The following is a 15,281-nucleotide window of genomic DNA, read 5'->3' as shown; positions in this document are numbered from 1 at the left end:
CCGCTTCTAACAGCCTCTGCAAAGACAGGTCCACTAAGAGGGCGGCTGCAGACGCACGGGGTGCTGCCGTCCTCTGGGAAAGGACATTTCCTCGCCAAGAGCTGCAACATCCCAGCACTTCTCTCCCTGGACCCGCCAATCTAGCAGGTGAACCCTGAGAGAACACAAAGGAATGAATAATACCCGGCAAACTGCCAAGAGCCAGGGTCGCCGAGTCTGGCAACTCCCTTCAACTGGGCGCAGCTCCAGCCACCCCGACCTGTCCTTGGAGGAGGCGCTCTCGGGGCCACGGAGAACCGGGCAGGGAGACACCGGCCCCACTGCCCGGCGCGCTCGAGGCGAAGTCCCCTCCCCCAGGGACAGGCGTGGGTGCCGCAGTCGGGGCCACCCGGGTGCGGCGGGGCGGCTCCTGCGCGGGCGCAGAACGAACGTGCTCAAAGGAACAACCGCGTCCAGAGCCGCCCGCAGCGGGCCCGGTGGGCGTGACGCCATGACGCACAACACGCGGGCGGCGCGCCGGGGCGGGGCGGCCGGGGGCGGGAGGAAGAAGTGGCAGGAGGAGGAGGGGAAAGCGGGGGCTGCGGGAGGGGGAGGTGGTAGTTGCGGCGCTGGTTCCCGGGAGCAGCCGTCGAGCCACAACTGCGGAGGAGGAGTTCGGGAAAGCGGCCGTCGGGACTCCTCCCCTCTGTCGTCTCCGCCCGGGTTGAGAGGCGCATCGGCGGGACCCTCCTCCGCGCTTCCTCAGGCTGCTGTCGCCGCTGCTGGGAGATGGGCCTACTCGCCCGCCACGCTGCGCCGCCGCTCTGAGGAGTTAAAGGTACGGGCGAGCACACGGAGGAGCTTGCGCCCCGGAGCGGGAGAGAAGGGGCAGCTCTCGCTTACGACCCAGGGAGCTCTGGCCGGGCCGCAGCCCTCGCGCCCCTCCCCGGGACAGAAATGGATTCGGAAGTCCGGTGGGAAAGGCGTCCCCTCCAGTGTCCAGCGTGGGCTCGGGGCCGTGGCCGGCTTAGGGGGTCAGGCCTCTGGCAGCTCCGGGTCCCCTACCTGGCCCAGGCGCGGGCGCCTCCCGGGCCGCGGGGGCCGAGGCAGAGCGTGGGATCCGCCCCAAGCCCTGTCCTCCTCGCCCGGGTGCCTGTGCGGCCCGCGGCCGGCCTGGCGATATTGTGACGGGCCGAGGCGGCGCTCCCCTCGAGCTGTCTCCTGCCCCTAAAGCAGGGGAGACCCAAGGGCGGTTGCCGCGGGGAGGCGGCGGGGGCGGAACGCATTCCTGACGAGTGAAATCGGCTCTAACGGGACCGATTTCCGGGCCTCGCTGCAAATTCGGAGCCGGGACATCGCCCCGCAAGCCGTGCTGCCTGGGGCCCTAGGGAGGGGAGCTGTGTTCCGAGGAAGGTTAGTCCGGGACTGCTACCACCTCCTTCAAAAGCAAAAATTACACACCACACCAAAATGGTGTAGCCTTGGGGTGAAGTATGTGTTAGCGGGGGTCTTCCGGGATTGTCTCCCCAAGCTGAGCCTTTAGGGTGTTCCCAGCCCTCGCCCAGCAAGTAATACTACTACTTTGAATTTTCAGTTTTTCCTATCTGGGTTCCACTCTGCAGTTGCCCTTTTTTTCCCATTTCCATTAATGGGAAGAAGAAAAAGAAGTTTAGGGTTCATTAACCCCGCGACAAGGGCAGTAAATAAAAAGAGGGAAGAGAGTGAGTGGTTAAGGCTATATATGGGAGAGAGAGACGTTTAATTTTTTCTCATTGGCCCTTGGAGATATAAATACACGAACGATGCTTTACTTTGCTTAATGTTTACTGTCCACAATGTTGCAGAATGTTCTGTTGGGGTGACGCTAGAAAAGACAGCGTTTAAGTGCCGCTGCAATTTTCAAACCTACATGTTGGCTAGAAATGCGGATTTTAAGTGTTAGTAAACAGTGGAGGCTTAAAGCAGTCCTTTCCTTTGATCGGTTGTCTTAAATTGTGATCTTTACATTACACTTTTTATTTTTTAAAGAACATGGCTGTCTTTTCATTGTTTTTTTTTTTTTATCTTTTCTTATTTTAACCTAGATTCATTGAGTTTTGGTTGTTTGAAGGCTGACGGTTTGCCTTTTATTTTCAGTTTTGCCATTACCCGTCTTAATACACATTTTACCACTTCTGTTTATAATGCAAGCCATTACCGTATTTGCCTGTTTATGCTTCTTTAACACTGACTGAACTATCTGAATTGAGTTAAAATGTAAATACTTCTCTAGAAAATGGCGATGATCGTATTTTCAAATGTTCTTTCCTTGTTACAGTTTCATGGTAAAAATTTAGAATTAAGTCTTGGGACTTAATAAACCAAATTATGCTGAAAAACACTTTTAAAATTTGTTAGTTTAATGCCCTGCTTAATGTTCTCTTTTTTAAAATTACTGTATAAAATTTAACTGAAGTTTAAATTTTGCGTGTCCATGGAAAATATTTTAATGTCATCGCAAGGTGTCTTTGAGGAAAAAATTACAGTTGGCAACTAATGTTAGTGTATTTTTTTCACTGTCTCAGCTTCCAGGAGATTCCAGTAAGATTAATTTTTAAAACTGCAACATATTTTAGGAGTTGAAGCACAACCCAATTCTTAGTACCAAATAGTGGCCACTGGAAATTTTGTTTTCTCATTTAGGGGATGCCTCAGTTGATCAGTAGACTTAATATAAAGAACTGTCCATACTGTCAACCAGACAGTGTTGGGATTTAAAAAAAAAATTGGTGATTTCTTGAGTTTTTGATGTATTTTGCTTGACTGAAACTATTTTCTACCTAACATACGAGAGGTGCTAAGATTCGTATTTTTAAAGATACTTCATTCAAGAACATGGATGAATAAATAAAATACTTAGCATCTTGGTGGAAAGTAAATGCACTTCCCAAATTTGAATGTAAGTGAAGTCGTAAAGCAGTATGTTTGCAGTTGAGGATGTAAGACACTTGGGTCACCTCTATTTTAATGGGGTTGGATTGAAGGATACTATTTGTTATGGGGTTGTTTAGAATTAAATATGGGTAATTAAAAGCAAACTTTTTGTTTTAACTGTTTGAAATAATCACTTGTATATTATGGAAGATTCTGACACCCCCTCCCCCCCACGGTTTTTTTTGTTGCAGCAGTTTGTATCTTGAACACTTATTTAGATTTATATAGAAATTTTTTGGTTTCAAATTATTTCTCCCCCTTCTCCAACACACATAGTTTGTTGTTGTTGTCGTTTTTAATCTGCAGGGCACAGGTGGTTGAGATATGTAGTTTTCTGTAATTTCCAAGTAGGGAAAAGAAGGCAAAATATTTGTGATAACATGTAAAAGTCCCTAGTCAAGTGCTGGGCACAGAGTAAGCTGGAGATAAATTTTGTTATATTAATATTTACATCTGAATTGCTCACTTATATCATCTCTACTCGGGTTATATAGGAAATCTTAGGGAATTGTTATTCGTTTTTCTAATGTCATTAATAAGTGAAAACTGACTGTCAAATGCAGGCTGGTTTTGTACTGAACTAATAAGCTTATGCTCTTTTAACATTCTTCACCAAGATAAAAATTAGGCCACCTTGGGCAAAAGCCCAAAGTAAAGCTGAATTTCTAAATTTACATTTGATTGCATATTGCATTGTATTTGGCAAACTAGCACATCATAGCAAAATGGTAGTTTAATTTAGATTGTCTGAAAGGACCCATGATTATATATGGAGTAGTACTTCAGCTTAAAAGCTATTTATCAAAATATTCATCTTACTACTTACAGAGAATAGCTAAATTTTTCTTTACTTAGGAATTTTTTTTCTCCAACTAGGAGTAATTATGAATTTTCTTTTTTTAAGTCATGCCAGTTCTTTGTTAGCAGATAGAAGATGTCTAACGTTGAAACAACTCATGTACTTAACCATACCTTTAGCACAGCTAAAGACTAAGGGATAATATTTCCTTGCTAAACATACCTGTGTTTCAGATGGTGATAGGCTTCAACCAAACAGGCAGTGAAATCACTTTGGGTGTTTAAAACTTGTGTATTTCATTTGTTTCTCAAAAGCTGTCGTATGTCAGTGATACTTTCTATATCAAAGTGGAAAAAAGTAACACTTTTTGATAAAGTAGGTTGTGCTTGCATTGCTCTCTTTATCACTGTCATTAACACCTGAAGAATTATTTTTATTGATAACATTTTTTTAAAAGCTATGCTGTTATCCTTAAAACCATTATATAGTCTTATCCTATTGATCTTATCTAGTATTTTATTTTATAAATCATTTACTAAAGAATTACTGTTAATTTGTTTTAGAAGTCCTATTAGGGAAGGTTTTGTTACATGAAACTCAATATGACAGAAGTGATCAGTTGTTTTAACTCTCAAATAAGTTTGTGCATTGAATTCTGAAGCAAAAATCCTGCTCAAAAATCACCTTAGCTTGTTTACGCCCCAAAGAAACTTCGAAACTGAGTCTTTGGTTAAAAAAACTGGAGTTGGGGCCGGGCGTGGTGGCTCACGCTTGTAATCCCAGCACTTTGGGAGACCGAGGCGGGCGGATCACGAGGTCAGGAGATCGAGACCACGGTGAAACCCCGTCTCTACTAAAAATACAAAAAATTAGCCGGGCGTGGTGGCGGGCGCCTGTAGTCCCAGCTACTTGGAGAGGCTGAGGCAGGAGAATGGCGTGAACCCGGGAGGCGGAGCTTGCAGTGAGCCGAGACCGAGCCACTGCACTCCAGCCTGGGCGACAGAGCAAGACTCCGTCTCAAAAAATAAAAAAAAAAAAAAAAAAAAAAAACTGGAGTTGGCCCCATGAAATTATGTATACTTAGCATTTTTAACTTCTGTCCTGTTGGGGAGACCCCTGAGGATAAAAATAGTCCTTATGATTTGAATAGCAGGCAGGTTGCCAATTGAAGAGACTCTGGTGGAAGTGAGCCATAAGGAGGGAGCCAGAGTTGTTAGAGGGAAGGAGCAAGAAACCAGGAGAAGCTTTTGGGAATGTGATGATGTTAGGCTTCCAGATAAATATTATATAACATATTAATATAAATATTGTATCACAAAAATAAACTCATTAGCATGAATCTATTGATTTATATTTTGTGATTTCTAAGTCAAGTATTGGTATTTGCCCCTGAAAATGGTAAGGTATTCTAAATTAAGTTATTCTAATGCATAATCACAAATGAGACTATGTGAAATGTGCAGAAGTATAGGAGATAATGCAAGCTCTGTGATGGCAGGGACCATTTTCTTTGTTCATTCTTCAAGTCTCAACACTTAGCATAAGCCTGACAATAAAAGATGTCGAATAAGTATTTGCTAATAGAATTAAAGTATCTACAATCTAAGGTATTTATTTTATAACTATCTCTTCAGCAGTGTTGTCCAATAGAAATACAATGTGAGCCACAAATATAATTTAAAATTTTCTAGTGCCACATTGAAGAAGTAAAAGGAAACAGGCAAAATTAGTTTTCATAATGCATTTAAGCCAGTAGATCCAAAAGATTATCATGAGTGACTTTACATACTTTTATTCATATTGGACACCGTAGCTCTAGGGGCGTTTTGTGTGACATGTTTCTTTCTGCAGAACTTCTTTGTCTTTTTGTAGTCTTTTTCTAACTGATTGATGTGTCTTTTGAGGCCAAATACAGAATTGCATACACCTTCGAATTGGAGTTATTGAGTTGGATTGAAAGTCAGGCTACCTGTCTTCTCTCGGTTTTACATCTCCCCACAAAATGACTTTGCGCGTTACTGTCTTTCCCCATGTATAATCCTGTAATCCCAGCAGTTTGGGGAGCCAAGGCAGGCAGATAATTTGAGGTCGGGCAAGACTAGCCTGACCAACATGGTGAAACCCTTCCTCTACTAAAAAATACAAAAATTCGCTGGGCTTGGTGGCAGGCATCTGTTATGCCAGCTACTAGGGAGGCTGAGGCAGGAGAATCGCTTGAACTTGGGAGGCAGAGGTTGCAGTGAGCTGAGATTGTGCCACTGTACTCCAGCCTGAGCAACAGAGCGAGACACCATCTCTAAAATAAAATAAAATAAGGAAGGATATTCATCATCTATTTCACTGGATTAGTATAAGTTAATTATGCCTTTCAAACACTCTGGGCTACTCAGACAAGACTGTTAAAAAAGAGATCCTCTAATTATTAGTAACTAGTCAGAGCAAGACTCGGTATAAAAAACAGGATAGAAGTTCCCATGAGACTAGTGCATATAGAATATACTGTTACCTCCCACATTGGAATCAGTAACAATAAATCAATACAAGATGCTCTTAAATAGAATCAAGAGAGGCGACTAGGTTGGTTTGAGCACCAGATTTTAAACCTCTCATCTATTTAATATTGCCTGAACAAATCTGTTTTTCAGTTTTTGTATGGAATAAATGGGACTTTTTATATAGGCATCCTTAAATCAAAATCATGAAATAAGGTCATTTGGAAAGTGGGGATGGGAACTGGTAAGTAGTGTGAATGCGTAAGTGGGGAAAATAAAATAACCATTTAGAAAAACCTATTATCTTAGGATATATGATGTATATAGTACAATGACTGTAATTCTTTTATCCAAAGCAAGGGTGGCAGTGGTTACCTGGTAGGCAGTTGAGACTTCTGGTTGTATACATAGCCATATCAAATAGATTTCTCCTTATAGCCATACCCTTTAATATAAAACCAACTTTTGTCAGGCATGGTGACTCATGCTTGTAATCTCAGCACTTTGGGAGGCCAAGGTGGGCAGATCACCTGAGGTTAGGAGTTCGAGACCAGCCTGGCCAACATGGTGAAACCCTGTCTCTACTAAAAATACAAAAAAAATGTACCTAAGTGTGGTGGTTGGCACCTGCAGTTCCAGCTACTTGGGAGACTGAGGCAGGAGAATTGCTCGAACCTAAGAGGTGGGGGTTATAGTGAGCCGAGATTGCGACATTGCACTCCAGGCAGGGTGACAAGCAAATCTCTGTCTCAAAAATAAAAATAAATAAATAAAAACTTTTTTTTTGGAGACAGAGTTTCACTCCGTCACCCAGGCTGGAGTGCAGTGACGCGATCTTGGCTTACTGCACCCTCCGCCTCCCAGGTTGAAGCGATTCTCATTCCTCAGCCTGCCAGTAGCTGGGATTACAGGCACCTGCCACCACACCCAGCTAATCATTTTGTGTTTTTTTTTTTTTTTTTTTTTTTACAAGAGATGAGGTTTTGCCATGTTGGCCAGGCTGATTTAGAACTCCTGGACTCAAGTGATCCGCCCACATCAGCCTTCCAAAGTGCTGGGATTAGAGGCGTGAGCCACTGCACATGACCCATTTTTTAAATTATGCACAGATGTTAAATATCCTTTAGATTTTTGCATAATTTAGCATACCTTACTGATGTCTGTAGCAAAAATTTCCAGAACCATATTGTAGTGCGTTGCATGGTAGCCCCCCAAAAGATATGTTCACATCCTAATCCCCAGAATCTGCAAATGTTATTTGGAAAAAGGGGTTTTGCAGATGTAATTAAGTTAAGAATCTTGAGATAAGATCATCCTGGATTATCCAGGTAGCCTCAAAATCAAGTGACAAGTGTCTTTGTAAGGGACAAGTAGACACATTACAGAGAAGACAACACGCAGAAAAGCAGGAAGCAGTGTGCTCATGGAGGCAGAGATTGGAGTGATGTAACCGCAAGCCAAGGAATGCTTATAGTTACCAGAAGCTGGAAGAGTCAAAGGACAGATTCTCCCCTCGAGCCCCAGTGGGAGCATGGCCCTGCTGGATTTTGGACTTCTGGCCTCCAGAACTGTAAGAGAAATGTCCATTGTCTTAAGCCAACCAGTTTGTGGTAGTTTGTTACAGCAGCCACAGGAAACTACAGTCAAAAGTCTTCAGTAAACCAAAAATCTCTAATTATCATTGTTTTATATCATGTGCTGTGACGGTCAGAGACTAAACAGCCCTTTCGTTAGAATTCTAATTCTGAGAAATACCAGAGGAAGTGTTTTAATATCCTGCAGTCTCAACAGGAATCGATTATATCTTGTAAGATACATTTTGTTACTTTTGCTTGTATCGTTTCTTCTCCTAACTTGCTCCTTCTTTGCTCTTTGTATACTTTTTAAGATGTAGTTGACATGGGGGAGGGGAATGAGTAAAACACTAGTAGGATAGACCAACAGGTTTTGTCTTCTTTAAGGTGTAATTCCTCCATGATCCTCCTTCCACCTTTTCTGTCTCCTTTACTGGATTCGCCTCTTCTCCCCTACATCTTAATGTTGGAATGCTACAGGGCTCATTCCCTACTCTTTAGTATTTACTTTTTAGTGATTTCATCTGTGTTCACGATTTTACATACCATCCACATAACAGCAACTCCAAAATTTACATCTCTAGGCTTTACTTTTTTCCTAAACTCTGGGCTTGTCAAACAGGTGTTTGGATATACATCTCCACCTAGGTATAAGAGAGATCTCAAGTATAAATGTCTAAAAATGAACTTCTGGTCTTGACTCCCTCTTAAAACTTGTGTTTCATAGCCTTCCCCATTTCAGTTGATAGCAGTTTCAGCCTTCTGATTAATCAGGCCAAATCCTCTTGTAATCCATCAGGAAATCCTTACAGTTTTACCTTCAAAACATGTCCTCAACACCTTCACTGATGTGCCATCGTCATCTTTCTCATAGATTACTTCAGTAGTCTTTAAACTGTTCTCCATGCTACCATCCTTGATACCTCCCCTATCTGTTCACAACACTTGAATGATCCTTTTAAACTTAGATTTTAAACTATCTCTGTCACTTTAGAAACCCAAGTTTCCCTGTCTCACTTAGAATAAAAGCCAAAGTCCTTACAGTGGCCTTAACCCCACACAACCTGGCATTCTCATGTATCTGATAGTCTTTGCCTTGCTCATTTATTTTCAGCCATATTAGGGCCTCCTGGCTATTCCTTGAGCATACCAGACACATTCCTCCCTTAGGCCCTTTGCAGTGGCTGTTCTGGGCCTTGGATGCTCTTTCCCCAGATTTCCACATAACGAACACCCCCTTTACCTCCTTCAGGTCTCTGCTAAATGCCACCCTTTCAATGAGACTGTGATCACCCTGTTTAAAATAGTAGTCGACACCACACATACACTGATCTCCTTTACTCTGCCTAACTTTTTCCCCTACCTTCTAGTAAAGAATAATATTAAAATATTTAGATGATATTTAGAAAATTGTAAACTTGTATGTAAGAGCATGGAGTAACTTTTAGTAATGCTTATTTATAGTTACTGACCTAGAATGGTTGTGGAGATAAGATAGGAGTTGGGCCTTGAAAGAGGAGTAGGACTAGCAGTGAAGATGGAAAAGAATACTCTAGGCAGAGACAAAGGCATAGGAAAATTCATAGAGGTGAAACTATGTATGTTTTGTTAAGATATTTAACAAATAGGTTAGTTGGCTAAAGTGTGGGGTTTTTATGTAGAACAGTGAGAAACTGAGGTTGCACTGTGGAGGGCTTTTAATGCCACAGGAAGCTTGAAATTTATTCTTCATCTCAGGGAAACCAGTGGAAATTTATAAGCAGACTTTAACAAAGAGGCTAATGTGGTAATTTGGATACCAGGTGATTAATGAAGGCCTAGTCTAGGCAGTAAGATAGTAGAAAGAATGCTGAGCCTTTAGCTCTGCCACGTTAGCTGTGTGGGTAAGTCACATCTCTAGACCAGTGCTGTTCAATAGAACTTTCTGTGGTGAAGGAAATATTCTAGACCTGTTCAGTCCAATATGGTAGCCGATAGCAACGTATGGTTGTAGAGCATTTGAAATGTGACTAGCACAACTGAGGAACGAAAATTTAATTTTAACTTAAATAGCCTCATGTGACTAGTGGTGATACATCGAACCTACTAGCTCTAAATTCAGTTTTCTCACATACAAAATAGGTTAGATTGGAATGCTAGAGTCACTAGAAGGATAGGTTTCACAGCCACATAAAGTTGGTGCAGCCTCTTGAGAAGAGCAAGTAAGTACATGAGCATAGGGACCTTTACATGACTAGTTTTTTTGTCTGTGTGAAATAGGTCCAGAATTTGTAGCCTTTTCACTCTTTGTATCTTCTTGACTTACTTAAAAGACCCACTCTGTTTTTTGATGGCTGCTTTTTCAAGTTAGTCTTTGGATTACTGTCTCCCAGGAGTTGACTGGTTAAATATCTGATACATCTAATTTAATAGTCTGTTTTAGAATTGTAGTTAAACTGATTATGTTGCTTTTGTTTTTTTATTTTATAATTTTTTTCTATTTCATTTTTTTCAGAGACAGGGTCTCACTGTGTCACCCAGGGTGGAATGCAGTGGTGTGATCATAGCTCACTGCAGCCTGGAATTCCTGGGCTCAAGCAACCCTGCCACCTCAACCTCCCAAGTAGCTGGGACTACAGGTGTGCACCACCACACCCAGCTAATTTGTATAGTTTTTGTAGAGATGGGTTTCACCGTGATGCCCAGGCTGCTCTTGAACTCTCTAAGCTCAAGTAATCTGCCTGCCTTGTCCTCCCAAAGTGCTGGGATTTCAAGCATGAGCCACCATACCATGCCCAGCTGATTTTGTTGCTTTTGAATTCTCAATAAGAAAACCGTAACAGAGATAAACCTTTATGATTGTTTACCTGCTGTGTAATTATTACCTAGATTTTTCTGTCTTTAGAAAATACTCCCTTTTCTTTCCTTATGCAGTTAATAATATTTCCTTTGTGCATGAGTTTTTAATCCAATTTTCGGGAGACTTGTGTAAAGAGAAGCTAATTTGAATACTACATACCCAAAGGGAAACAGACACATTTTGCTTATTGTGCCTCTTGGTTCCCAAGAGATATTATTCCATCTGAGAATTACCTTATAGTTTGAAGAAAATTTTAAAACTAAGTTCTAGGATCTCTACCAAACACCTCTTACAGATTGCACTCTATCTCCTATGTGCATGTATCATTCAATTGTGTGCACACACAATGATTTAGCTAACCAGAGGTCTTCCCTTCCCCTTACTCATGGTGTCCTTTAGGAGAAAGAGACAAATGAGCTTCCAAAATTGGAGAGGTGGGATGCTACTGTTATCAATAATTTGTATGGAGTTGAGGGATTTCCAGAGAATGTGGTTAGGATAAGATTAGTCCAAACACTTAATACTTTTTTTTTCTTTTTTTTTTTTTTTTTGTGACATAGTTTTGCTCTTGTCACACAGGCTGGAGTGCAGTGGCGCAATCTTGGCTTACTCTACCTCCACCTCCCGGGTTCAAGCAATTCTTTTGCCTCAGCCTTCCAAGTAGCTGGGATTACAGGCATGTGCCACCATGCCCAGCTAATTTTGTATTTGTAGTAGAGACAGTGTTTCACCATGTTAGCCAGGCTGGTCTTGAACTACTGACCTCAGGTGATCTGCCCACCTTGGTCTCCCAAAGTGCTGGAATTACAGGCGTGAGCCACCGCACCCGATCCGAACACTTAATACTTCTAATTGTCCAAATAATAGAATCAGATTAATCATGAGACTTGGTAAAATTCACTTTGACACTGAATTTACTAAGAAGAGTATACTAATACTTGGGAGATTTGGAGACATTTTGTAAAGAACAGAAACAACAATTATTTGTTTATCCTAGAAAATTGTAAACATCTGCTTAACCTAGAGTATTCTGTGTATTAAAACTGCCTATATATTTGTATATTATTATCATAGTCTTTTGGAACTAAGGGACCTTAGACATTATCTGGTCTTAATCACCTTAGTTTTCGAATATGGAAATTAAAATTCAAAAACATAGACAAACTTGGTTAAGATCTAATACTAGGTTAGTTTTTCCCTTCTGTTGAGAACCAAGAGACACAGTAAGCAAAATGTGTCTGTTTTCCTTTGGATATACAGCATTCAAATTAGTCTCTCTTCAGCAATCTGTATTTTAACCAGTTGAAGGAAGTTTTTGACAGCTAGGTATCTTTTTAAACCTTTTTAAAAACTTACATGTCTCTGGGCACTTGATCATACCTGGCATTTTGTACTCTGCTTTCCCTGTGGTTTCCCTAATGGTGTATTGTTTGCTCTTCTTGTCAAAGAGGGCCTGGAATAAGCTAACCAAAATGTTTTTTATTGGAGGAATTGAATGAGTAATGCTTTATTCCTTTCTGCAGCAGCTTACTTTTTGTAATAACTTGAGTAGCGAATATTACTTGTAATATTATTAAAACCACAAAGCACCGTTTTGTTCTTCTCCCAATCAAATATGGACTTAAACAGGTAGATGTGGCAGGTGCGTGTTTGTGAAGCTGTTTATGAAATACCTCTTTTGGGAGGCTTTGTGGCTTATGAGAATAGCTTATTCTGAACTTTGAGTTTCTGTTTCTGAGAGATTATAGAAACTATCTTAAGGCTAGAACCCAAGAGAGTATATCTGGGTCTTGGTAAGCATTTACTTTTAAAGAACTTGTTGGAAACTGATACTCGCCTACACTAATGATATGTTGAATTATCCCCATCTCCCTCATTTATAAGTAGTTGAATTAAAAATATTTATTCCATTTTTAATATTAGACCACTTGAGGTAGGTTTGTACTAGCTGTACATTATTTATACTTACCTTTGAGAAATTTGTGTACTTTAATAATGTATTCCAAACTTCCAAGTGCCTATTCATTAGGGAAGCCATTTCAGAGCCAAGCATTTGTTTTTATTTCTAACCTAATGTGTAATAAGTTTTGTTTTGTTTTTTTTACCCAATACGTGGTAAATTTAGATACATTTGTGCCATCTTCTCAGATGAGTATACTTACAGGTAATATTTAAGTGATTACATGTACCATACCCTTTACTGAATTCTTGATGTGTTATTTTATTTAATCTTTATAATCTATGGACTTTAGGTACTGTAATTCACATTTTACAATTGAAGAAACTGAGTCTTAGTAATTTAACCCAATGTCACATAGTTAATGTAAGTTTCAGAGGCTGAACTTGAACTCAAGATATCCTGACTCCAAAGTGCACGCTTTACGCACTCAAGAAAATATACTCTATCACTACCCCATATTTGTATAACATTTAAAAAACCTTTCCCCTCAAGCTAATCTAAATTTTGTTACCTCATCTTATTATATTTTCCAGCTTTAAGGTGAGTAAGATAGATAATTGTATCTGTAACAGAAAACCCAAAGTCTCATGGTGGAACACAATAACAATTTATTTCTCACTCACGCTAAGAACCATGTGGAGTACTCAGGTATCCAGATTCTTTCCATCTTGTCACTCCTCTGTCCTCTAAGTTCTGCCTCACTAGAATTACTCCATTCAGCCAGCCATTGTGTGAAGAGAAAGAGAGCCTGAAGGTTTTTTTCAGGGATGATTTAGAGGTCAGTCCTTGAAAGGGCATACATTATTATACTCAGATTGCATTGGCCAGGACTAATAACGTGACCACACCTAGCCATAAGTGGAATGGGAAAATGTAGTCCTGCTTTGTGCTCAGGAGGAAAGTGAAGCAGATGAGCATATAACAGCATCTCTGCCACAATAGTATTTTCCCCATTTTACAGATCATACAGAGAGGTCCTTTCTGAACAAAAGGCATAAAACCACTAAGTTACCTTAGATCTGCGTATTATGTGCTCACGCTTCTAAGGACACATTGAAATAATTGAAAGGTATTTAGATTGTATGTCTAGTACCATTGCTTTCTTTCGCATTGGTCATTAAATGTCTTAATCTCTTCATGTCTGTTATTAATACATTTTAAATAGATTATTAATTGACTTACCTCATAAGGAATAATCAACTTTAAAATTTTCTCAGTGGTAATTGCCATTTTAAGTAAAGATGACACAATAGCATTATATCTTTATGGACATATTTATGATCACCTGTCCTTTGAATATACAATATTGATTAACCTTTGTTTGTATGATTTTTGTTTTCAATACATGTGATGGGTTACTCTGGGCCGGCCATCTATCCACATAATGTTTATTCTTGTGTGATGAATAGGAGACTTTGTTTAGCCATGAAAGTTGTTTTTTAACCTTTCCAAAAACTTAACTCTTGTGGAAAGAATTGCAACTTCAACTGGAATACTTCTAATGGAATAGAAGTATTTTCTAACTGAGCTTATAATTGGTACAGCTGTGAATGCTGTACTAATAATGTAAATTAGCGAGAGTAGGAAGGATTTACAGAAACTGTTAACTTTTACTGGCAAGTTAAATCTGACATCTCAGCATTAACAGTTAACCTTTCATTGTACTTTAGACTCCTTGGAGAATGTGTTGAAAGCTGTGGATCTATCCTGTGCCTAGAATATATATATTTTCACAATTTAACATACACTTTGAGATTTCATGGATTTCTCTGAAGCCAGTCCATCCATTAGCTGTTATTTTTAAGCATTTTTATTTTTTTCTAAAAATGTATTGTGCTTGTTATATTTTTACTTTAATAGGTTGTAAAAAGAGATGTTTAATAAATACTATTACCTGGGCAGTAAGAATAATGCCCAGAGGCTGGGCATGGTGGCTTATGCCTATAATCCCAGCACTTGGGGAGGCTGAGGCAGGAAAATCACTTGAGGCCAGGAGTTCAAGACCAGCCTGGCCAACATGGTGAAACCCCGTCTCTACTAAAAATACAAAAATTAGCCAGGCATGGTGGCACGTGCCTGTAGTCACAGCTACTAGGGAGGCTGAGGCGCGAGAATCACTTGAACTCAGGAGGCAGAGGTTGCAGTGAGCTGAGATCGTGCCACTGCACTCTAGCCTAGGCAACAGAGTGAGACTCCGTCTCAAAAAAGAAAAAAAGGAAAAAAAGAAAAAGAAGAATAATGCCCAGAGAATGCATTGCTGCTTGGTATCTGAATTCGGTAGTTATGTTGGAGAATCAATTTATTAGAGGAAAATAATGACATTTCTAAATTTGAGGTTCATAAGCAAGTCTTATAAGTAAGCATAGATCATGAATGACATAACTTAAAAATAACATTTAAATGTGATTTTTGAGTAATAGCAAACTTTATTATAATGAACTTCAGTGATTTCTCTCTGTTAAGAGAAAGTGATATATGAGAATCTAGTTTAATGCCTCAAACTTCTCTTAATGATATGATTCAGATTTATAAAAACTCTATTTACTTTGGGCCAAAATTAGCTTGGGTAGAAATACATCATTTCTAGTAGATCACTTTAAGTTGTAGTCTGACCAAAGGATGGCTTATGATAATTATCTATTTTTTGGTAGTCAGCTACTACATT

General features: G+C 40.3%; 1 protein-coding gene across 16 annotated transcripts in view; it reads left to right on the top strand.

The window, feature by feature from the left end:
- The first annotated feature begins 419 nt into the window (after positions 1-419).
- RNF19A (ring finger protein 19A, RBR E3 ubiquitin protein ligase) overlaps positions 420-15,281 on the top strand; it is a 93,786-nt gene continuing 78,924 nt past the window's right edge. For 8 of the 16 annotated variants that reach the window (XM_063642883.1, XM_063642879.1, XM_063642878.1 and 5 more), the window contains exon 1: positions 585-817. The gene's annotated coding sequence lies outside the window, so the exon portion shown is untranslated. Of the gene's footprint in view, positions 1,393-15,281 lie in introns of all 16 variants that reach the window. The other 8 variants (XM_055286894.2, XM_055286898.2, XM_063642882.1 and 5 more) reach the window with 5 other exon arrangements.

This window comes from Symphalangus syndactylus, chromosome 7 (assembly GCF_028878055.3).
Source record: "Symphalangus syndactylus isolate Jambi chromosome 7, NHGRI_mSymSyn1-v2.1_pri, whole genome shotgun sequence".
Taxonomy (NCBI): Eukaryota; Metazoa; Chordata; class Mammalia; order Primates; family Hylobatidae; genus Symphalangus; species Symphalangus syndactylus.
This window is presented reverse-complemented; position numbering and strand designations above follow the sequence as displayed.